Source organism: Rattus rattus, chromosome 10 (genome assembly GCF_011064425.1).
Source record: "Rattus rattus isolate New Zealand chromosome 10, Rrattus_CSIRO_v1, whole genome shotgun sequence".
In the NCBI taxonomy this organism is placed as follows: domain Eukaryota; kingdom Metazoa; phylum Chordata; class Mammalia; order Rodentia; family Muridae; genus Rattus; species Rattus rattus.
In genome coordinates this window covers 81,574,487-81,598,931 of record NC_046163.1, presented here as the reverse complement: position 1 = coordinate 81,598,931, position 24,445 = coordinate 81,574,487, and the positions used below count along the sequence as shown (strand labels likewise).

Below are 24,445 nucleotides of genomic sequence, written 5' to 3'. Positions count from 1 at the left end.
GGTTTGTGGACTTTGGGTCAGTCTTGCTTCTGAAACTCTACGCATGTACATCTTCATATTAAGTTTATCTTATGCATTAGGCAAAGCTAGGTATGCAGTTCAGGCAGAAGAGTTCCAGCCTAGCATTCATGAAACTTTTGTTTCCATTCTAGCAGCAACACAAAAACAGGTGTTAGAATTTAATTTTCTGCCTTGACAAGAAATGATTTAGAGTTAGGAAGCCTTTACTCTCGTTCTTAGTATGAGAGAATACATTTTATCATGGATGGAAGAAAAGACATGGCACTAGACATAGGAGGCTGGGTGGTGACATCCCATTACAACTTAGGAGCAGAGTGAACAGAACTTGTGGACAAGTTATAAAAGTTCCAGGGAATATGTCAGTGGTCAACCAACAGTAGAGTCCTGCGGCCTTAAGGTTCTATAGCATAGGATTTCCAGAAGCCAGAGTTATAGGCTCTGCAAGATCTGTCATAACTAATAAAGAGACTGGAAACTGGACTTGGATTCTCTAAAAAAGCCATGTACACTTAAGCACTGAGCCATTTATCCAGCCTATGTTTGGGTATTTTTATATCTAGTGTTTTCATATCTTCTTTCTGAACTACACCATGTTTTTATTATAGCTTTTCAAGCTACTTTAGTTTATATGTTGTTCAAACTAAATAATTTGAATTCTTAAAGATTCAACCTATTATTTTGAATTGGTGGTATATTCACCAATGTGAACTTGTTCTCTTCTGTTCTTCTCATTGTTATTACATGCAGGTATTATTTTTTGAAGTTTAATGCATTTCTCTTTCTCAGTTTCTCTGTCTCTCTCTGTGTCTCTTTTTCTCTGTCTTTCCATCTCTCTGTCTCTGTCTCTGTCTCTGTCTCTGTCTCTCTCCCTCTCTCTCTGTCTCTCTCCCTCCCCCCTCTCTTCCCCTCTGTGTGTGTGTTTGTGTGTGTGTGTGTGTGTGTGTGTGTACCGTGTCAATGTATATTCAAGGGCATCTACTATTGTGTACACACTGAGACCAGAGAAGGATGTTGTATGTTCTACTCTGTTGAGTCATTTTACCTTGAGACATGTTTTCTCACTGAACATATACTCCTGTCTCCATGCCAAGCAATGCTTGGGTTAAAGCCACAGAGCCACACCCAGACTTTTATATGGATGTTAGAGATTCAACTCACTATATTTTGGGGCTTTGAAAACATTTATTTGATTTTGTTTTATTTTCATTTTCTTATTAAGACCTTATATGTGTTACTAATAACTTCTGACTTTTTATTCATCTATTATATTTTATATTTTAAGATAATTTCCATTGTAAAATCTGCTTTAAAATTTGCAAGATGATTCTAATATCTCCATGAAGACTACCATCAATAGTCTCTTTTGAATTCAATTAAAAGTTATATAACTGGTGATACATTTTAGGAAAAACTGTTTAAGTCATTATGTTATATAAATCATATTTAAAGCTTCCATTTAAAATGCATTCCTTTGACTCAGGCTAAATGGATCATGCAGATATTTAGCCACAATAATCCTATATATGGGATATAAATTCAGATTTTCCCAGCTTTTGCGAAACCTGGGAGGTGAAATTCTACTTGTTATTTGCAGACATATAGAATCCCAACATCCTCTTAGGTTTTTGCTCATAGCTATCTGGCTATGGTGTGTATGAAAAACTCATTGCTGTCCCCTCTGTGACGTCCCAGTCTTTTCCAGGGTAGGCTCTGGGCTGTTGTCTTACTTAGGGTTTTACTGCTAGGGATAGACACCGTGACCAAGGCAACTTCTATAAGGACAACATTTAGTTGAGGTTAGCTTACAGGTTCAGAGGTTCAGTCCATTATCAAAGCAGGAGAATAGCAACATTTTACATCTTTATCAGAAAGCCTCTAAGAGAAGACTGGCTTTCAGACAGCTGAGATGAGGGTCTGAAAGCCCAAACCCACAGTGACATACCTACTCCTTCAAGGTCACACATACTTCAACAAGGCCACACATACTCCGACAAGGTCAAACCTCCTAACTGTGCTATTCCCTGGACCAAGCAACCAACTGGAAAGTGAATCCTTACTTTCCATACAGCTGTATTGACACATCTATGCTGTAAAAAGATAGCTCCGTCATTTCTCCTGAGTGAGCTACATACCTATTCCTTCATCAAGTCTTTATTGATAACAAAAGGTAAAATGTATCAGTGTCCATAAAGGATATAATTCTTTGATTCCTGGGATTATTTTTTTCTGATTCCAGACATATTTTCCCTGTTCTTCCCTGAAAATATGAGAATAAGACCTTGGGATATTTTGACGTAGCCAGGCTAAGTGGAAATAGGTATACAGTTATTCTGTACTATTTATGTTTAATAGGCACTTGGCATAAAGTGTTCTGTGTGATGCTGTGTCCTCTGCTAATCTAAGATTACATGAATGATCATGCCAAAAATGACCAATTTTTTTTTGTAATCTGATAATTCACCTGTCTTGATAAACCACACTATTTAAATTACCTAGAAGGTACCTTTGCTTGATAAACGTAACCTGTAGTAGATATTTTGTATTTAGGATTTCTATGTTACTGTATCACTAAAAATTACTATTTGATTCTAATATAGATATAAAATTGGCATGTTTGAGAAAACACAAAATTAGAAAACTTTTTAAAAGATGTGTACCATGTTCCTGAATCCTTTAAATTGGAGTGTTTGTGATGGTGTTAAGAAGATAGTAGTTACTGACTAGTTCTGGAATACTGGGTAAGAACACCTTCCCATCAGTAAATAACACATAAGACTCATGTAAAAATTTCCACTTACTCATGAAAACTTAGAGTGCCCATCTTATTTGGGTAATCATTGGCTTTTCAATAATATTGGTAATTGTTAAAACAGGGGATGATGGTAATTTAAAGGGAAATGCTCCCCTGACACCACCCAGACTCATTTGTTTGAATTCTTCATCTCTAGTTGGTGAAACTTTGGGGGAAATATTAGGAGATATGGCCTTGTTGGAGCAGATATAACACCAGGGCAGGCTTTAATGTTTCAATAGCCTCATGACTTTCCAGTGTAATCTTTCTGTCTCATGTCTGTGGACAAAAAATGAGAGCTCTTCACTGTTCTTTCATTCTACCCTAATCTCATTCTGGATCTGAGACAGGGAGAGCCTAGCTATGCCTTATGTGGAATTTTCTGCGCAGTCTAATACCATATCCACAAAGGGAAATTCTTTAGCCACAGTTCTAGAAATTATATTTTGTTAGAGGTTGAAAAGAAAGAACAGATGCTTTTAAAAAAGCTAACAAAATTATCCATTCAGAAAAAGCATTATGTGAATGGTTGTCACTCTGTGGACAGCCAGCATCAGGACTGAGGTGGGAGAATATTAGATATAAAGCCTCATAACATATATAGAATGGGGATGGGGCACTATTAATGAGAGCCTTATTTTCAATCATGAAGCAGGTAGGCACCTTGTGAGATTAGGATAGAAGGAAAGAGTCTTTTAGTCACCTGAGAAAAGTCCAGGGTCTCTCATAGGCTTTCACAGAACTGTGTGTGTGTGTGAGAGAGAGAGGTGGATGGGTGGGTATGTCTGTGTGCTTCTGATTAAGTAATATGATCCAATGACCTACCCTGAATGCCTGAAATTAAGGCAGGAAGATACTGATATCATAGATTATTGTTGCTTTGGTCTGGGCAGCTGGGTGAGGAGGAGGCTGGACTTCCTTTTTAAAATTATCTTTTTTTTTTTCCCGGAGCTGGGGACCAAACCCAGGGCCTTGCGCTTGCTAGGCAAGTGCTCTACCACTGAGCTAAATCCCCAACCCTGTCATGGCACGCTCCATTCAGTTCTTGTCCCAAGGGATAAGTTGCAGGTGTAGAGAAATGGGCTGACTTCTGGAAATGGCAAATAGGCAGCTAGAGGGTTATGGCTTTTCATATTTAATGATAAGATATGTTAAATTCAGTAACTACATAAGTAGAATAACTGGAAGTGAGATACAATTGAGTGAGGAAAGACAATGTGGGCTTCCGGGTATCAAAAACCTCAGTATTACTCTCTTTATGAGTGAATCCTGAATTAAAATGTTAAGGAATGTTTGGCAATATTTATTCTACCTACATTTACCAAATTGCTTGAAACTTTTCTAGTTCATGTCCATCCTCAGGGATTAATGCAGTATAGTTATTATGAGGCACCAAGAACAAGTTAACACTAATGCACTTGGAAAAAAATTTTAATCTCAGAAAATGGTTTTACTGTGTAGGTAGAAAAACCTTAGCTTTTTTCTTTGTAATATACAGTAGTGAATACATATTTTTCTTCCAAACTTTTATATTATATATATAATATATTTTATATTTTATTATATTTATATATATATATGGTTTATTTCTTTGGCATTCCTTCTAAGATGTATTGGTTCACATTATTAAATACCAAAACACAGATCCTTTCATTTCTGTAATCAGGCTTAAAATTTCCCCCAAAGATAGTACATCTGCTTCAAAAGTAATTTTCTGTTTTGTTTACTACTTATTTTCTTTTTTCTTTTTTTTTCTTTCTTTTTCTTTTTTTTATTAACTCAGTATTTCTTATTTACATTTCGAGTGTTATTCCCTTTCCGGTTTTCCGGGCAATCATCCCAATCCCTCCCCCTCCCCCTTCTTTATGGGTGTTCCTCCCCCATCCTCCCCCATTGCCTCCCCAACAATAATTCTCCTGCCTTTAGAAGTTCGGGGTTCATCATGAGATTTACAGAGAGAGTTAATTGATGTCAGTAAATTATAAATTGTGATTCAATACTCATGGAAATCCAGGCCTCCCACTGCCTCAGAGGGGACAAGCCTTTCTTGTAAAGTCCATTCAAGCAGCTTTCCCCTTGCAATCCATCATTTCTCTCTTATGGGACTTGCCCATTCTCTGGAGATTAAACAGATGTTTCATGAATATAATTTAATTTAGTCTTCATAGCTTGATATGACTAGAGGATGACCTTGCACACTTCAGAATAGAGTAGAAAGCTTAAGGTAGACATAAAAAGTACCTAGCTATTCTTCCCAAAATCTACTATCTGGTGCTAATACAGCACCATATAATAAATAATTAGAAAGTAAATGGCCCATTGAAGTTTGTGTGTAGTAGCTTTAATATGGACTATTATGCACATAATATAGAAGGAAAGTTTCCTGATAGAATCCTGAGCATGATTAATTTAAAGCCCTGTACTGTATAAAGAAGGATGTTTTTTTTCTTTCGACCTTTCTTTTATGGGTGTAAGTTTACTATTATTTGACACAGGGCAGTAACAGGATTACTTGATCAATGGCTAAAATCCCACTCTCTTCATGTTGGTCATCATATGATTTTTTTAAGGAACATATGAGCTCAGCTCTGAAAACATTGTTAAGTCAATTTTCAAACACTGGGACCTCAGACTTATCTCCCAAAATCATATAAAACAAAATAGTTATAAATGGTGACATGAGCCTGTAACCCCAGTGCAATCCCCAGCACTCACTGACCAGTGTGTCTAGACTGGGACTGGTTGACGAGTTTTAGGAGATTAAGTGATAGTCTCTCTCTCTCTCTCTCTCTCTCTCTCTCTCTCTCTCTCTCTCTCTCTCTCTCTCTCTCTCCCTCTCTCTCTCTGACACACACACACACACTAAAAATGAACAGTACCTGAGAGCAACAGTCAAATTTGTGTTCTGGCCTCCACATGTGTATACTTGCATTATTATGCAAACACATGCACAACAGGAAATGCTTGTGTTACTTTACTTGGTCTTCCATCAAAGAGAACAAAAAGACAAATAGATAAAGCAGGTCTGCCGGTTTGAAAATTGTTATGAAGTTCTTAATGAAGTCAAGTCACTTGAATATGGCTGTTACCAAGTAGCTAAAGTCAAGGCATTGAATAAATAGAGGCCAACATGAAGCATATAACAGGACCATCTCATCTTTGTGGCTAACACCACAGAAGAATCATGACAGAAGGTACCTTCATATATATTTTAGATGAGACCTTTTGCTCTTGTCAATTAGAGTTTCCATAAATACCTCTTCTGATACTCTTGTAGGGTGTGTGAGTAGGGTCCATGAATTGCTCACTTGTGCAGCAACTAACCTGTTAGTTGTACAGTGTACTAACATACTGTATTATACAGTGCAGGAATAAAGTCACATATAGTTTCCATGCCTTTGACTACATCTGAATTGTAGTTTTCCCTGTATGAATTACAAGGTGATTTTGTATATCCATGTTATTACAATTTTATCTATTGCTTTCACTTGGAGAAATTTAACAATCCTTCCAATCTTGACTCAACTGAATGACTGATTCCTTTAAAGTAATAGTTTTTAGAATAGAAACAGAAGATATTTTCTGGTGGAGTTGAATAAACTAGACATATAAATGAGAAGGTGTAAGGAGCCATCTAGGAAAGGCTAAGGCTACCAGATGGACTTCCTGGAGGTGGCTTACCTTTTGCATAAACTTAGATGGGTCAACTCCAGCCGGCAAGATGTCAAGAGATTATGTCTGAAGATTGCTTTTTGCTATTAATATACTTTTCATAATATTTAAATTATTATAACAATTAGCATTAGCCTACCGTATTGGGTAGAATTTCTGCAGATCAATGAAGATGTCCTATCTGGTAGTGATGTTATATAAACAAATAGAAGATTTCTTTACTCCTAATGATGATTCTATAAGAATTTCTAAATTTATATTAGTAATTATTGAACCCTTTATAAAAGGGGCTTCAATTAGAGCCCTCTGTAATATGAAATTGGATTAGGACTCTGCAAACCTTCACGTGTCATGGTCCATTTGCATTAAGAGAAAGCAAACCAGTTTATAATTAAAGAATATATTCCTTTAAGCTGCAATATTATTAAGTAAATGCCATATATAAGGAAACAAAAAATGTATGTGCAAAGATAGAAGATAAAAATATTGACTGGGTTGATCTATACAAAGCTTCAGTACTAATGAGACTTTGGGCAGATGATATGCCCTCTTGACAGAAGCATGCTAATTTAAAATTATAGTTTTCTAACTATAAATGAACCCATGGAGCTAGGGGCAGATAGTGAATATTTAGTTAGAAAACTAGTCTTAATGAGAACACATGTAAACTTCCCCTCATGTGACTTCTTATTCAATTTATAATTTGAATTTAGGTTTGAATGTTTTGTGAAGTTTTGAAGAAAAAAGAGATGATTAGAATACCACATGACCATGTGTACAGGGAAAGTACGAAAACTAAGAACAGTGACAGGAAATGATAGATGCAGAAAGAGAATAGAGAAAAATGCAGGAGAAGAGAAGAGAAGCAGAGTAGAGGCAAAATGAAGCAGAAGAGACAGCAGAATATAACAGAGTGTAAGAGAGAAATTAGGAGAGACAAAAAGGAGCTGCAGGAAGAGCAAGCATGCTTCTAAACGTGAGACAGGTTCTTTCTTAACAGTGATTTTCTTCTGATTGACAAGGACTTGGCCTTTTTACTAAGAGAAATAAAAGGTAGCCCGTTTTTCTTTCTCTGAGCAAGAAAGTGTGGAGTTTATTTTTCATACACAGTGAGTGGATTCTTTCTGTACTAGTGCTTGGGCTTTTGCTCAATATCCATATTTAAGTATAGGAGTGTGTGTGTGTGTGTGTGTGTGTGTGTGTGTGTGTGTGTGTAAGAATGTAACTTAATGAGATAGACTGTTGGGCCCAACGAAAAGGTGAATGTGTTAACCTGTAAATGAAATTGTGAATGAAAATAGGAATGTGTGCATGAAGATATTGGTATCTGTGCTTATTTGCTTTTGTACAAGTTTTTTATACTTTGAAGAGTGACTTTCTTTTCCTTGTTCAAATAAATAATTAATTGCTCCAAGCCTTCCTTTTGCCAGGCGACTGGAAAGGGAGGCTTCTGGGCAGTAGAGAAAGAAGCCTCAGTTGGATATCCTATACTGAATTACCATTACTATACAGTACGTGATAATTGTCAGAGAATTTAAAAGGAAGTTTAGAAAGTAAGCAAGAATTAAGTTTTCTAGTGCTTACCAAGTACTGAGAAATGTAAAGTAAGAGTTAAATTTGCCAGTGCTTGGGGTTGGGGATTTAGCTCAGTGGTAGAGCGCTTGCCTAGGAAGAGCAAGGCCCTGGGTTCGGTCCCCAGCTCCGAAAAAAAGAACCAAAAAAAAAATTTGCCAGTGCTTAATAAAGCACAGGTATATAAAGTAAATAATAGAAAGATAGACAGTTAAGTTTCCTCAGTGCTTAATGAAGCACAGAACAGTAAGAAAGTGTTAAGTAATAAAATAAAACTTAGATGAAAAGACAAAGTCAGTGGTTTTTCAGCCACAAAATAAACAAGAAAGTGTTTAGATTTGCAAATGCAATCAACTTCTATTATCTGATACACTTAGAGAGTTAAAAGGCCAGAGATCCTGAATCTTTTTACCTGTAACTATGTGACATCTGTGTCTCACTTCAGCACCTGGTTACCCAGACTGGGTATGCTCTCAATAAGCAGAAAATGGGCATTTGGTAAGTTTGCCATTATTTGTCTGTACCTATGTTGGTCTGAAACTTAATAATGTGTAGTTATTTCTAGCAACTCTGTAGTCAAGGAAGACTGTCACTAAGAGATACATCTTCAAATTCACAGAAGGTTGTAGGAATTCATGCATGAATGCATATCTGAGTACACACACACACACACACACACACACACACACACACACACACACACACAACAGTAACCATCACCTTATCTTCCTATGACAGACGCTCACCAAAGTCAATAACTCCCTCTGTCTAGTGAAGCCTTTATTCTCTTCAGCTTGTCCCAAGGATCATGTTTCATATATATGAGTGTGTTCTGTGATAAAAGATAGTTTCTCCTGATGATGGCTGTCTTCCTCTGCCATTTGACCAGTCTGACATTCACATCATCTGATTCTCTGCTGAGTGCTTCTCAGACCTTGGGGGAAAAATCATTTCTAACTTGATTGTTTCCTGAGCTTCACTTCCTTCCTTTCATTTGGAAATTAATATGAAATAGTTCAAGGTCAGATGAAGAGTAATGCAGCTGAAAGTTAAATAATTATAAAATAAGTGGGGTGGCCATTATCATAGTTCATTTGGCCAGCTGGAATGAAATGCCATGAAGCAGGTGGTCTATAAATGACCACAATTTTTTTCTTACTGTTCTGCATACTGGAATCTGGGTTCACATAATGCAGCATTTGGAATACTAAGATGACCAGCTTCTGGGATGATGATATTCTACTTTTAAGTCTTCATAGAGTAGACAACCTAATCAGGACCTAGGTGCCCCCTAGAAAAGTCTCCTCTTAATATCATTACTAGTGTTTCAAGAGTTTTTTGGTTGGAGTCTGAACCCTCATAGTCTTAATAATGTTAAGACATCTATTCTCAATAAGCCAATAAAGTTAAACAGATTAAAACAAACAATAGAAAAAAAACTGAGCAAGATGATTTATTCAATGTGGCCATATTAGGAAAACCAAAGAAGACAAGGGGTTTATAGTATAAAGGGCCTGAAGCGTGCATAAGTAAGTAGTCTTGATCAATGTGTGGTCCTACCCATTACTGACCCATCATCATCCCTGTTCCAGCATCCCACACACAGGGTCTGGTAATTTGTCAATGCTCTAAGAGATCCCTTCTTAGGAGACTGGTTTCTCCTCTGACAATGTCCACATATCACTGTTTTTCTTATTGTAGCATGAGAATTCTAGGAAGTTCTAATTTTTTAAGAACCATTTTAAATAGTCTGATGATGAAATTGAGAAAACAGAGTCTAAAGTCATGTTTTCTAGGCTAAATTTTACTTAAAATATGTTCAATAACATTTTAATTAAAAGCTTAAATCTTTTTAAATATTACTTAAACATTACATTAGTTCATCTTCATTTCATTAAGGATCAATTACCTGACATTCAAGACGTTTTGGTTTATACTATCAAAAGAAAAATTAAAACAACTACCATGTTTTAAAATAATTTTATGAAATTTAAATAGTTGACTGAAAATTAAAATTATTAGGTCACAGATTTTTGTTATTGTTTTGTCTTAATATTTTGAAACAAAATCTTGCTATGTACCTGAAAGTGGCCTGAATTCTCCTGCCTCAGTTTCCTAAGGCTGGCATCAGACAAGCATGCCTTAAATTTTTATTAAACATGAATAGTTTAATATCTGCATTAAGTTCCATGCTCATCCCATAAGTATAGGAAAGCCTGTGCAGCTGCCATAGTTTCATGGAGAGTAGGAGGCAAGGATAACAAGAGTTCAAAGAGCCTTGACTACAGAGTGAGCCACCTGATTACCATTGAAAGTAAAGAAACTAGGGAGATAGAAGGAGGAAAAGAAACAGAGAAAGTGATAAAGAGGAAAGAAAGTTAGGAACATCAAGAGATAGAGATAGGAATCAGCTAAGTTTTTGATAAGTTTTCTCCTAAAGAGCTGAGCACCTTGCTCTTTGGTTCCTCCACTTGCAGTAGTAGCAGATATAGTCATTTCCTTTGGTGACATGCATCCCAGAGAGGTAACTTAGACAGGAAGAGCGACATGTTGTGATGTCACTACAAAAGAGGCAGGGAACAGAGAGAGAGGAGACTGATGGATCTGGGAGCAGATTGTTGCCTCTATCCCTGACACATCGGTGTGAGGCAGTCTGAAAGAAGCCATTTCCATCCACACTTTGTATGAAAGGATAGACAGGGATAGGAAATGCCAATGATGTGCAGTTGGAGACTGATGTTCAAAGCATTGTTCTCTTCTGGAAAGCATGAAACCAATAGCTTTTAATACTTTTTATTACACTTTTTTTTTGTCTGACACCCTGAGTGACTTTCACATACAAGTGAGGGAATAAGGAGACATTCTCCAATACATGCACACAAGGCTGGAGAGATCTACAAATAACAGTGCTCAGATGGGTGTTAAAGATCAATGAGGCACTTCAGAAATGGCCCCTCATTGTTAGCTACTTATTAAAAATAATGTCTTGTGGGCAGTTATTATGAGGGAAAAGAATGGAGTAGAACCTTTGACTCTGACAAGATTAAGTAAGGTGGTAGCAAAAAATAGGGTGTCTAGCCCTCCTCATTCCCCTCCTATACATCCATCTTTTGTCACATAGTTGTCAGGCTCTTCCCGGTGACTGAAGGTGAGGGCTGAGAATCCTGTCTGATAAATAAATCCTTCTCAAGAAACTCATCTCACCCTTTCCCATAGATCTGGTATTCCCCCAACGTAAGTGGAAATTTCTGGCCTAACCTTTGAAGAACTAATGTCTCCAAGACAATTCCAGGAAGAGAGAAAGGTCTTTTCAGTGGAGTTATAGCATATACAAAATTCAAAACAGAAGCAGAAGCAAGCTCTTTTTCTTTTTTTTTTCTTTTTTTTTTTTTTTTTCGGAGCTGGGTACCTAACTCCAGGGCCTTATGGCGCTGGGCTAGGCAAGCGCCTACCGCTGAGCTAAATCCCCAACCCCAGAAGCAAGATTTTAGAGCTGGTGAAATGGCTTGTGGGTAGAAGGACTTGCAGCAAAGGTTGATATTCTTGGGACCAACATAATGGAATAGGAGAACTGATACCCACACGTTTACTCTGACCTCCACATGTGTGCTCTCCATGGCAAGTAAATAACTGTTTGATGTTGCTGAAAGTCCTATAAAGTCACTGGAAAATATCCAAAATGACCTTTAGGATATAGGAGAGTATATATTGTGGCTGCTGTAGACCTTGCTGCCTGATCTTCAGATTCAACTTCAGACCTCCCCAGAACAGGTGGTTACATGCAAGCATGTAGAACCCAAGTGAAAAGATACTTTGCTTTCTTCGGAATCTGACTCCAGGAGACAGAAAGCAGCTGGGGTCAGGAGAGATTTCAGTTTGCAAATTACTGAACGTGTAAGCCTGTGGACCAATGTTTGATCCCCGAAGATTCAAAGGCTGGATGAGTTATGCTTCTATAACCTCAGTATACCCACAATGATATGGAAGGCTAAAAATGGAATCATCTAGAAGCTTGTAGACCAGCTAACCTGGACTCACATATATGGTCTATGTTAAGTACTCAGTCAAAAGCTGGGACACACGTCATAAATATAGGAAAGTATGAGGCCTGGGAGGGGTGTGAGGCATGTAAGCAGAAGAGAATGACCAGAATATGTTGTATATGTGTATAAAGTCACAAAATTATTAATAGAAATTGAATTTAAAACCTAAAATCTTGGGTATCTAACAGACAGAAATATGAAGAGAAAGGAAGGAGGCATGCATATATTCATGTTGACTTACATTCCTCTTCATACAGCATGTGAATCCTGGATAGTTCTGTCAATATTTGCTCTAGGACCACAGCACCTCACGATTTCCTATAAGTCAGCTCAAAGAAATACAATTAAAAGAATAATAATTTGAGGATGTATGGGCATATTGCAGAGATAGAAGCCAGGAGAGCCACAGGCACCCATGGCTGTTGGGGCCAGCCTATGCTTCCTCCATCAGCGTCCTCGAAACTGGGAGATTTCTGACTCAGACAAAAAAGGTACCCACACTAGAAACATATAGTATACTTAAATGACCCCCAAAAGTTCCACCATAGAATTCCTAAGCCCAATAAACAACTTCAGCAAAATGGCTGGGTATAAAATTAACTCAAACAAATTAGTAGCTTTCCTCTACTCAAAGGATATACAGGCAGAAAGAAATTAGGGAAATGGTATGCATCCCAGTAGTCCCAAATAATATAAAATACCTCCTTGTTACTAACCAAGCAAATGAAAGATCTGAATGACAAGAACTTCAAGACTATGAAGAAAGAAATTGAAGATCTCAGAAGATGGAAAGACCTCCCATGCTCGTGGAGTGGCAGAATTAATATAGAATGGCCATTTTGGCAAGAGCAATCTACAGATTCAATGCAATCCCCATCAAAATTCCAACTCAATTCTTCATAGAGATAGAAAGAGCAATTTCCAAATACATTTGGAATAACAAAAAAACCCAGGATACTGAAAACTATTCTAAATAAAAGAGCTTCTGCGGAACCACAATCCCAGACCTCAAGCAGTATTATAGAGCAATACTGATAAAAACTCTATGATACTGGTACAGAGACAGGCAGGTAGATCAGTGGAATAGAACTGAATACCCAGAAATAAACTCACAGAACTATGGTCACTTGATCTTTGACAAAGGATATAAAACCATCCAATGCAAAAAAAGATTACATGTTCAACAAATGGAGCTGGTTGAAATGGAGGTCAGCATGTAGTAGAATGCAAATTGATCCATTTGTATCACCTTGTACAAAACTTAAGTTCAAGTGGATCAAGGACCTCCACATCAAACCAGATACACTCAAACTAATAGAAGAAAAAGTGGGGAAGAGTCTCGAACACAGGGGCACTGGGGAAAGTTTCCTGAACAAAACTCCAATGGCTTATGCTCTAAGATCAAGAATCAACAAATGGGATCTCATAAAACTACAAAGTTTCTGTAAGGCAAAGGACACTGTTGTTAGGACAAAATGGCAACCAACAGATTGAGAAAAAATCTTTACCAATCCTGCAACTGATAGAGGGCTCATATCCAAAATATACAAAGAACTCATGAAGTTCAATTGCAGGGAGACAAATAACCCTATTAAAAATGAGGTTCAGAACTAAACAAAGAATTCACAGCTAAGGAATGCCGAATGGCTGAGAAGCAACTAAAGAAATGTTCAACATCTTTAGTCATAAGGGAAATGCAAATCAAAACAACCCTGAGATTCCACCTCACACCAGTCAGAATAGCTAAGATCAAAAGCTCTGGTGGCAGCGGAAGCTGGCAAGGATGTGGAGAAAGTGGAACACTCCTCTGTTGTTGTTGGGATTGCAGACTGGTACAACCATTCTGGAAATCAGTCTGGAGGTTTCTCAGAAAATTGGACATTGCACTACCAGAGAACCCAGCTATACCTCTCTTGGGCATATACCCAAAAGATGCTCCAACACATAACAAAGACACATGCTCCACTATGGTAATAGCAGCCTTATTTATAGTAGCCAGAAGCTGGAAAGAACCCAGATGCCCTTAAACATAGGAATGGACAGAAAATGTGGTACATCTACACAATGGAATATTACTCAGCTATCAAAAACAATGATTTTATGAAATTCATAGGCAAGTGGATAGACCTGGAAAATATCATCCTGAGTGAGGTAACCAAATCACAGAAAAAAACACATGGTATGCCCTCATTGATATGTGGATATTAGTCCAAATGCTTGAATTATCCTAGATACAGAACACATGAAACTCAAGACGGATGATCAAAATGTGAATGCTTCACTCCTTCTTTAAAAGGGGAACACAAATACCCTTGGGAGGGAGTAGGGAGGCAAAATTTAAAACAGAGGCTGAAGGAACGCCCATTCAGAGCCTGCCCTACATGTAGCCCATACATATACAGCCACCAGACTAGATAAGATGGATGAAGCAAAGAAGTGCAGGCTGACAGGAACCAGATGTAGATCTCTCCTGAGAGACACAGCCAGAATATGGCAAATAAGTAGGCCAATGCCAGCAGCAAACCACTGAACTGAGAATGGGACCCCCATTGATGGAATCAGAGAAAGGACTGAAAGAGCTTGAAGGGACTTAAGACCCCATATGAACAACAATGCCAATCAACCAGAGCTTCTAGGGACTAAGCCACTACCCAAAGACTATACATGGACTGACCCATGGCTCCAACTGCATAAGCAGCAGAGGATGTCCTTGCTGAGATCCCAATGGAAGGAGAAACCCTTGGTCCCCCCAAGGTTGGACCCCCCAGGTTAGGGGATTTTGGGGGTAGTAAGGGGGGGTGGATGGGGAGTGGAACACTCTTATAGAAGAAGGGAGTGGGATGAGGACAGGGGATTTATGGACAGGAAACTGGGAAAGGGAATAACATTTGAAATGTAAATAAATATCCAATAAAAAAGGAAATAAGGAAGGAAGAAAGGAAGGGAGGGAGGAAGGAAGGAAGGAAGGAAGGAAGGAAGGAAGGAAGGAAGGAAAGTTGGCATACAAATCCTGAGCAGTTCAGTAGGAGTGTTGTAGCCAAGACTTTATGGGAGATCAGTTCCTGGAGCATTTGGCGGTGTGCATTGATCCAGCTCTCCTGCAAGATGCAGGCTCAGAAATTCTGATGGGGGCACTGGGCACACTCGGCTGTGAATGTAGCATCTAGCCTAAGCACCAGGCCCACAGCCTGCAGTGGAGCATTGTGAGGCCCCACCCATTGTGAGGCCCCCATCAATGTTCCTCTGGTGGTGAAGGCTGGAAATGAGCAGGAACACTTGCTGCTGCTGGAACCCCAGGAACTTCTTCAGGGTGTTGTACAACTGACCCAGCTTGCAGACCTACTTTGCTCCATTCCCTGGCTTTCTTCAGAGAACCCCATCAATTCCCATCTGGTTGTCATTGGACTGGATGCATACCTGTGGTCTCACAAGCCCAGTTTTCAGAAGTCATGACAACTAAAGAAGTGAGAAGATGTCCAAACAATGAGCTGGTAGAAGGTGGAGGAGGTCCTGGTGGTGCTTCAGTTCCATTCAAACTTGGATGTGCTACTGGTGACCTCATGGCAGGAGCTAAGTCATTATGTGTCTGCCTTCACCAAGGCCCTCTCCCAGTTCCCTCTAAGCAGTTTCAGGACTCCCAGGCCTTTTTCTCTGGACAGAAGGGCATTGGGCCTCAGGCCAGCAAGTGACCAGAGATGGTTCTGGGCTCAGAGGAGTGTGGTGGCAGCAAATCAGACAGTTCAACTTGGTCAACCCAGTTGTGGCTGATGCTATTTTACTGTTTTCCCCTCATCCAGTCTTTTGCAACAGACTTTCCTGGACATCAGCAGAGCAGGAGTGCCTGACCCTCCTAGCTGACCTCCCTGTGAAGGCCCACAGGGTCAAGCAGCCTCGTAGAGTGGGGCCTGACCTCTCATGAAGAATCTATATCTTCTTCACCACCACCATCCATGACATCCTGCTGAACCTGAGCTCTTGAACACACCTGTGTCATTCTTGGGTTGCCTCCTGCCCATCAGCACAGCAGGACAGGACTGACTAATAGCCCGGAGGAGCAGGGAAGGAAGTTTGGATTCAGCCCATACCTTTTGCAGCCTGGGGTAGAGTTTGTTGCCAATGGTCAAACGGAAGCACCATGAGAGGTCGGGGGAGGGAAAAGGACGCTGAGTTGAACAGCAGAGTGCGGGGTTGTGACCACAAGGGCCCTAGGGTGACAGGGGTTTCAACTTGCCTTTAGCCTGGACACTTGTTGCAGGAAGCTTAGTAGCACGTCTGAGTGCCTAGTTGTACTATGATAGCTGCATGTTGTCTGGAGGCTTAGGATACACTCTCAGTGAGAAATATTCAGAGATCCAAGCCAGGCCATCTTGAACCTGCTGGACAGAGACAGAAGGTAAGGCAGCTTGGGGATTTGTGAGGACTCTTTTAATGATATAACCTATGGTTAAGAGACAAAATCTCTTCACAGGGCACCCATTGACATCTCTGTGACAGGAGAGGATCCTGACAACACTCAAAGCAAGTCAGGAAAAACCCATGACCCTGTGGGTGGAGACAGCCCATCTCTTCCCTGGGACTTGAATGCACTCCCCTTCCTCAGCTAGCCTCTCAGGCTTGAAATCTATTTTCACAAGTGCCTAGCTGCAGCTCCCAAGAAACATGGCAACTGAAAGCACAGACAGAAGTGCTGCTTCCCTACTGGAACAGGCAGTAGAAGGGCCTTCGTACTTCATGACCAACAGAGAAGACTGTCCTGGCCTCAGGTAGATAGGGAAACGCCTAGACCTCAGTTCTTCCCTCTCCTGATACCCTGGAAAGACAAGAAAGAAAGGTACCTGCATTCCCAGGGGAGAAGTAAGCTTCTTTGGCAGTTCTTCCTCTGACAGGGCCTGGTTTCGAGATGCTAGCTTGACAACAATTGCAGCTGTGGCAGGAGAGGAGGCAGGGAACGTCCAGTGGCTGCAGTTCATGCTGGGGACCCAGCCCAGCGTGTTATGCAGCACTTGCTTGAGGCCAGGTGGAAAGGGCAGGTCCTTAAGGGTGTGCCCTGAATCGGGTTGCAATTGGTGCAGGCGGTAGTAGCACAGGTATTGCAGGGATGTGGAGCTGGCACAGCAGCAGATGACTTTCATGCTGCTCTGGGCGGCTGTTGAGCAAACCACCGGGTAGAATCTTCTGTTTTGAATCCGAGTAGCAGTCACTCCTGGAAGGAAGGTTCAACTTGAGTGCCTTGTAGGTTGGCAGCCAGGAATCTCCTCCCATGATGTACCAAGGTGAGCAGCTCAAATAGTCTGAGCATAGAAGAGAGACTCTGGTGTGACCTGGTAACATGAACCTGGATTCAGCCCTGCCCACCTTCCCTCAGGAGCCACACACTTCTCAGTGGAAAGACACTCATCCTCATCTTCCTTACCACAACAGCAGTCCTTGCCTCAGTGTTTTGTTTGTAGACTGTTGCAGAAGGTAGCCTCCTTCTGGCCCTCACAGTCACAGAAGAACTCTCCTGTCACAGGCACAGTGCTAGGGATGGATGGTGACAGAGAAGAGTACTCAGGGTAAGAGTTGGAGTCTCTATGCTGGGTTGACCTGTTTAGGACAACTCTCCCACTGCCAGGTTACCCAACCCCTTCTCAAATCCACCAGGAAGAATCCAGCCACCTGGACTTCTCCAATGCTCAACATAGTCAACTTGAGTGCTAAGACTCCTCACCCAAAAGACAACAATGAGATGGGAGGTGGCCCTGGGGGGATGACTTCTCTCTCACTTGGCTGCTTAATAGATTTCTGAAATTCCATATAACCCTCTGCCCCATATCCACATAGAAGTCTTCCCTGCCATAGGCCACATAATGCTCACCTCCTGACTTCTCTATGTTGTTCATCTCCTAAACTACAGGGTTGATGTTGTCAGCAAGGTCAGCATCTGGCTCCACACAGCCTAAGACCTAAGCCTTGGAATCTGTGTCTCCATTCCCTGCAAGGTCCCAGGAATCAAGAGGAGCAAGCATGCTTAATGAGGTCTAATTACAGCTAATACAGCTGCTTCAAAACTCAGCTGCAACATACTTCTCCAAACATGCCGTCCTTGTTGCATGGGCTTTTGGGCCTCAGAGCCTGGTTGGGAATTTAGACAAAGTTGAGCTTCTCAAGATCCAACTACTGACTGACCAATCAACTCTTTTGCTCTTCAGCTGCTCTTCAGGCCCTTGGATCCCTTCATGGTGCAAGGATTCGGGCTGTCTGCCTGGACCATTCCTCGTGTTTTGAGCTGTCCTGCTATGCCCCATACAGTGGTCCAGGACCCCCCTATAAGCCTGACAACATCACAGATCTAATATCCACCCTGGCGTTAGAACTATTTGCAGCCACATAGCCATAATGCAGGATGCTCAATCCACTTCTTTATAGGGAAACATTTAGCCCCCAAGTGGAGCTTGGAGCACATTCACCCTGTATTCATTCTCTTCACAATACTCAGAGTCTTCATCATCCTGGTCTCTGCTTCTTTTGCAAGATCACCAGCTCCTCAGGGAAGGCAACAAATCATATAGAGATGGAGAACCATCATGGTGGATGTATAATATCATGAGAAATTGAAGAAATGTCCAGCAATAGTCAACTGAGTGGAGACTGAAAACCAACATCAAATTCTGGGTCCTGTGTGCTGGAGTAGGGGATATAATACCACAAGGAGCCAAACAATAATGTTTAGTTAGGCCCTGCAGAAGCCCAACAAACCAGCTACTTTTCCTGGAGGAAAGGCACATACCTCAGAGTAGACCTTGTACCCCAGTGGCAGAAATGGGATCTTTTAGTGCCAAGACAGATCCACTGAATAAGGAACCAATTTGCCTAGGAAAGGAGGAAGGGAGGATGCTGCCCAACCCAGAACTGCCTGCCACATGATTACATGGCAAACTCCTTGCATAATGGAGGACAGGCATGCATGTGTCACTGATGACTGTGAGGCAGGAACATGTGAATAGGCTGCTTTGGGTGTGTCGTCATTAGAAACTGAAGGCTTAGCTGACAAATTGGGATGACTCTCAAGCTTAAGAAGGGAGCCTATGTTTCAGAGAGCTATGACATCAGAGTAGAGGCAATACAGGGCAGAACCAGAATTCCAGCCCTTGTCAACAAGGCAAGTCAACAGCTACCTCTAGGACCCTAGTCAGGCACATTAAGCTGGGTATCTACCCTGTGCCTGCATTCCTGTGCCTCCCTGTGCTCAGTTTGCAACAGAGGAAGAACTATAAATATTAAAAAGAAAAAGCATTTGCTGATAACCCCATTGTGTCACATGGTAGAGAACTGACTCCAGAAAATCCTGATCTCCACATGTTCATCAAAACACAAGTGTGACCTCCACATGTTCATCATAGCACATCTGTGCCCACACACCTTAAACTGCCACAAGTCAAATCCAAATACAAATAACACAACGCAAAACAAAACAAAAAAACCACCAATAGAAATTTAAGCTTTAAAAGTAATTGATTTGGATAATGGAGATGGGCTGGAGAGAAATAACATAAAGCCAAATGGATGAGTATCCATGTGGAGTCCCACTGTCCCTGAAGAGAGGTAAATCCCATACTTAGATACATACATATAGACACATACACACATTATATACACACACACTCACACACACACACATACACAGTAAGAGAGAGAGAGAGAGAGAGAGAGAGAGCGACAGAGACAGAGACAGAGAGAGAGACAGAGAGAGAGAGAGACAGAGAGCTTGAAAAGTAAAAGAACACTTGAGTCAACTCAGAAGTACACCTGGGATCAGCAACTAGCATTAATGAGCTAATGCTAGTCTCCACATTTCAAAAGTTATCTCCTTTCCCTGTTTCCTGTCCATAAACCCCTTATTCCATTCCCCATACCCCTTCTGCTATGAGGGTGTTCCCTGACCCAAACACCCACCCCTTCCCATGTCATGCCCTGACATTCCTCTACACTTCGGGGTCCAACCTTAGCAAAACCAATGGCTTCTCTTCCATTGGTGCCCAACAAGGCCATGCTCTGCTACATATGTATCCAGAGACATGGGTCTGTCTATGTGTACTCTTTGCATGGTGGTTTATTCCCTGGGAGGTCTGATTGGTTGGTATTGTTGGTCTTATGGTGTTACAAGCCCTTTCAGCTCCTACAATCCTTTCTCTAACTCCTCTAATGGTGACCCCATTCTTAGTTAAATGGTTGACTTCAAGCATTTGCCTTTGTATTTGTCATGCTCTGGCTGAGCCTCACAGGAGACAGCTGTATCACCCTCCTGTCAGCATGCACTTCTTGGCATTAGCAATATTGTCTGGGTTTGCTGGCTGTATGTATATGGGCTGGATATCCAGGTGGGGCAGGCTCTGAAAGGTTAAATGTTTAGTCTCTGCTCCAAACTTGTCTTGATATCTCCTCCAATGAATATTTGTGTTCGCTTTTTAAGAAGGACTAAAGCACCCAGACTTTGGTTGTCCTTCTTCTCTAGCTTCATGTGATCTGTGAATTATATATTGGGTAATCCTTGCTTTGGGGCCAATATCCACTTATCAGTGAGCACATACCAAGTCTGTTTTTGACAATTGGGTTAAGTCACTCAGGATATTTTCTACTTCCATCCATTGGCCTGTAAATTTTATTAAGTCATTGTTTTTGATAGCTGAGTAGTACTCCATTGTGTAGATGTACCATATTTTCTGTATCTATCCCTCTGCTGAGGGACATCTGGATACTTTCTAGCTTCTGGCTATTCTAAACAAGGCTGCTATGAACATAGGGGAGTATGTGTCCATGTTATATGTTTGAGCATCTTTTGGGTATGTGCCCAAGAGTGGTATAGCTGGGTCCTCAGGTAGTACTATGTCCAATTTTCTAAGCAACCTCCAGACTGATTTCCAGAGTGGTTGTACCAGTTTGCAATCCCACCAACAATGCAGGATTTTTCCTCATTTACCACACTCTTGCCAGCATCTGTTGTCAAGTGAGGTTTTTTTATCTTAGCCATTCTGTCTGCTGTGAGGTGGAATCTCAGGGTTGTTTTGATTTGCATTTCCCTGATGACTAAGGATGTTGAACATTTCTTACATCTGAGAATTCTTTGTTTAGCTCTGTACCCCATTTTTTCTCTCTCAAAATAGTTTGCTTTTATTCAGTTTTATGTTGAGAACTACACAGTAGATACAAAGTCGGTATACCTGAGACAACAATAACATGTCATAGAGCTAGCAAAAAAAATTCTATCTCTAATGTAATATTAAGTTGTTCATTGACAGTGTTATATATGTATATAATATATTTTAATCATATTCAACCCCTATCTTCTCACTTATTGTCCTCCTACACCTCTGGAACCCTGATTCCAAGTATACCTCTACAGTCCTAGCTTTTACTTTTTTTATTTATTAGATATATTTCTTTACTTATATTTCAAATGTTATTCTCCTTCCTGGTCTCCTGTCCATAACTCCACATCCCCTCCCCTCTCCTATACGGGTATCCCCCCATACATCCCCTTATTGCCCCTCCATATTCCCCTGCACTGGGGGTCTAACCTTGGCAGAACCAAGGGCTTCCCCTTTTACTGGTGCTCCAACAAGGCTATTCTCTGCTACATATGCAGTTGGATCAGTCTGTGTATAGAGTTTCGGTAGTGATTTAGTCACTATAAGCTCTGGTTTTTGGCATTGTTGTTCCTGTGGGGTTGCAAGCTTCTTCAACTCTTTCAATACTTCCTCTAATTCCCTACAAGGGGGTCCTGTTCTCAGTTCAGTGCTGCTAGTATTGACCTCTGTGTTGGACATGCTCTGGATACATCTCTCAGGAGAGATCTATACCAGGTTCCTTTCAGTATGCATTTTTTAGCTTCAATCTTAGCTAGTTTTGGTGGCATCTGAGTTCCTTCCAGCTTCTGGCTATTATAAATAAGGCTGCTATGAATATAGTAGAGCATGTGCCTTTGTTGTATGCTGGAGCATCTTTTGGGTATATGCTCAGGAGAGGTATAGCTGGGTCCTCAGGTAGTGGAATGTCCAATTTTCTGAGGAACCTTCAGACTGATTTCCAGGGTGGTTGTACCAGTTTACAATTCTACCAACAATGGAGAAGTGTTTCTCTTTCTACACATCCTTTCCAGTGTCTGCCGTCAACTGAGTTTTTATCTTAGCCATTCTGACTGCTGTGAGGTGGAATCTCAGGGTTGTTTTGATTTGTATTTCCCTGATGAATAAGAATGTTGAACATTTCTTTAGGTGCTTTTTGGCCATTTGATACTCCTCAGCTGAGAATGTTTTCTTTAGCTCTATATCCCATTTTCTAATGAATTTATTTGGCTCTCTGGAGTCTAACTTCTTGTGTTCTTTGTATATTTTGAATATTAGCACTCTATCAGATATAGGATTGGTAAGTCTTTTCCCAATCTGTTGGTTGCTGTTTTGACCTAATGACAGTGTCTTTTTACTTACAGAAGCTTTGCAGTTTTATGAGGTCCCATTTGTTGATTCTTGATCTTAGAGCATATGCCACTGGTGTTTTGTTCAGGAAATTTTCCTCAGTGCCCATGTGTTTCAGTCTCTTCCTCACTTTTTCTTTTACTATTTTGAGTGTATCTGGTTTGCTGTGGAGGTCTTTGATCTACCTGGACTTAAGCTTTGTACATGTTGAAAAGGAGGAATTGATTTGCTTTCTTCTGCATGCAGACCTCCAATTGAACCAGCACAGTTGTTGAAAATGCTATCTTACTTCCATTGGATGGTTTTAGCTCCTTTGTCAAAGACCAAGTGACTATAGGTGTGCTGGTTCATTTCTGCGTCTTCAGTTAGATTCCACTGATCTATCTGCCTGTCTCTGTACCAATACCATACAGTTTTTTTTTTTAACTATTGCTCTGAAATACTGCTTGAAGTCAAGGATGGTGATTCCCCCAGAAGTTCTTTTATTCTTGAGTATAGTTTTCGCTAACATGGGCTTTTTGTTATTCCAAATGATTTTGCAAATTGCTTTTTCTATCTCTATAAAGAATTCAGTAGGAATTTTGATGGAGATTGAATTGAATCTGTACATTGCCTTTGGCACATTGGTCATCTTTACTATATTAATCCTGTCCATCCATGAGCATGGGAGATCTTTCCATCTTCTGAGATCTTCTTCAATTTCTTTCTTCAGAAACTTGAAGTACTTGTTATACAGATCTTTTACTTGCTTGGTTAAAGTCGCCCCAAGATATTTTATAATTTGGGACTATTGTGAAGGGTGTCATTTCTACAATTTCTTTCTCAACTTGTGTATCCTTTGAGTAGAGGAAGGCTACTAATGTGTTTGAGTTAATTTTATACCCCCACACTTTGCTGAAGTTGTTTATCAGGTTAAGGAATTCTCTGGTGGAACTTGTGGGTTGCTTAAGTACACTATCTTCTCATCTACATATAGTGATATTTTGATTTCTTCCCTCCCAATTTATATTCCTTTGACCTCCTTTCACTGTGTGACTACTCTGGCTAGGACTCAAATACTATATTGAATAAGTAGGGAGAGAGTGGGCAGCCCTGTCTAGTCCCTGATTTTAGTGAGATTGCTTCAAGTTTCTCTATTTAGTTTAATGTTAGCTACTGGTTTGCTGTGTATGGCTTTTACTATGTTTAGGTATGGGCCCTGAATTCCTATTCTTTCCAGGACTTTTATCATGAAGGAGTGTTGAATTTTGTCAAATGCTTTCTCAGCATCTAATGGAATGATCATGTGGTTCTTATCTTTGAATTTGTTTATATAGTGGATTACATCGAAGGATTTTCATATATTAAACCATCCCTGCATCCATGGGATGAAGTCTACTACATCATGATGGATGATCACTTTGATGTGTTCTTGGGTTTGGTTTGTAAGAATTTTATTAAGTATTTTTGCGTCAATATTCATAAGGGAAATTGTCTGAAGTTCGCTTTCTTTGTTGGGTTTTTGTGTGGTTTTGGTATAAGAGTAATTGTGGCTTCATAGAAGTAATTTGGTAGTGCTATCTATTTGAATTTTGTGGAACAGTTTGGAGAGTATTGGTGTGAGTTCTTCTATTGAAGTCTGATAGAATTCTGCACTAAACCCATCTGGTCCTGGTCTCCTTTTGGTTGGGATACTTTTAGTAACTGCTTCTGTTTCTTTAGGAGTTATGGGGTTGTTTAGATGGTTTATTTGTTCCTGATTTAACTTGGTACCTGATATCTGTCTAGAAACTTGTTCATTTCCTCCAGATTTTTCAGTTTTGTTGAATTTAGATTTTGTAGGATCTGATGATTTTTTTTTTAATTTCTTCAGATTCTGTTGTTATGTCTCCCCTTTCACTTCTAATTTTGTT

The 24,445-nt window shown here is 40.2% G+C and overlaps 1 protein-coding gene and 1 pseudogene across 2 annotated transcripts in view; both read left to right on the top strand.

Annotated features, from left to right (window-relative positions):
- Positions 1-24,445, top strand: part of LOC116911684 (contactin-associated protein like 5-4) — a 465,842-nt gene that overhangs the window by 387,552 nt on the left and 53,845 nt on the right. The gene's annotated exons all lie outside the window — the stretch shown is intronic.
- LOC116911687 lies at positions 15,097-17,286 on the top strand (annotated as a pseudogene).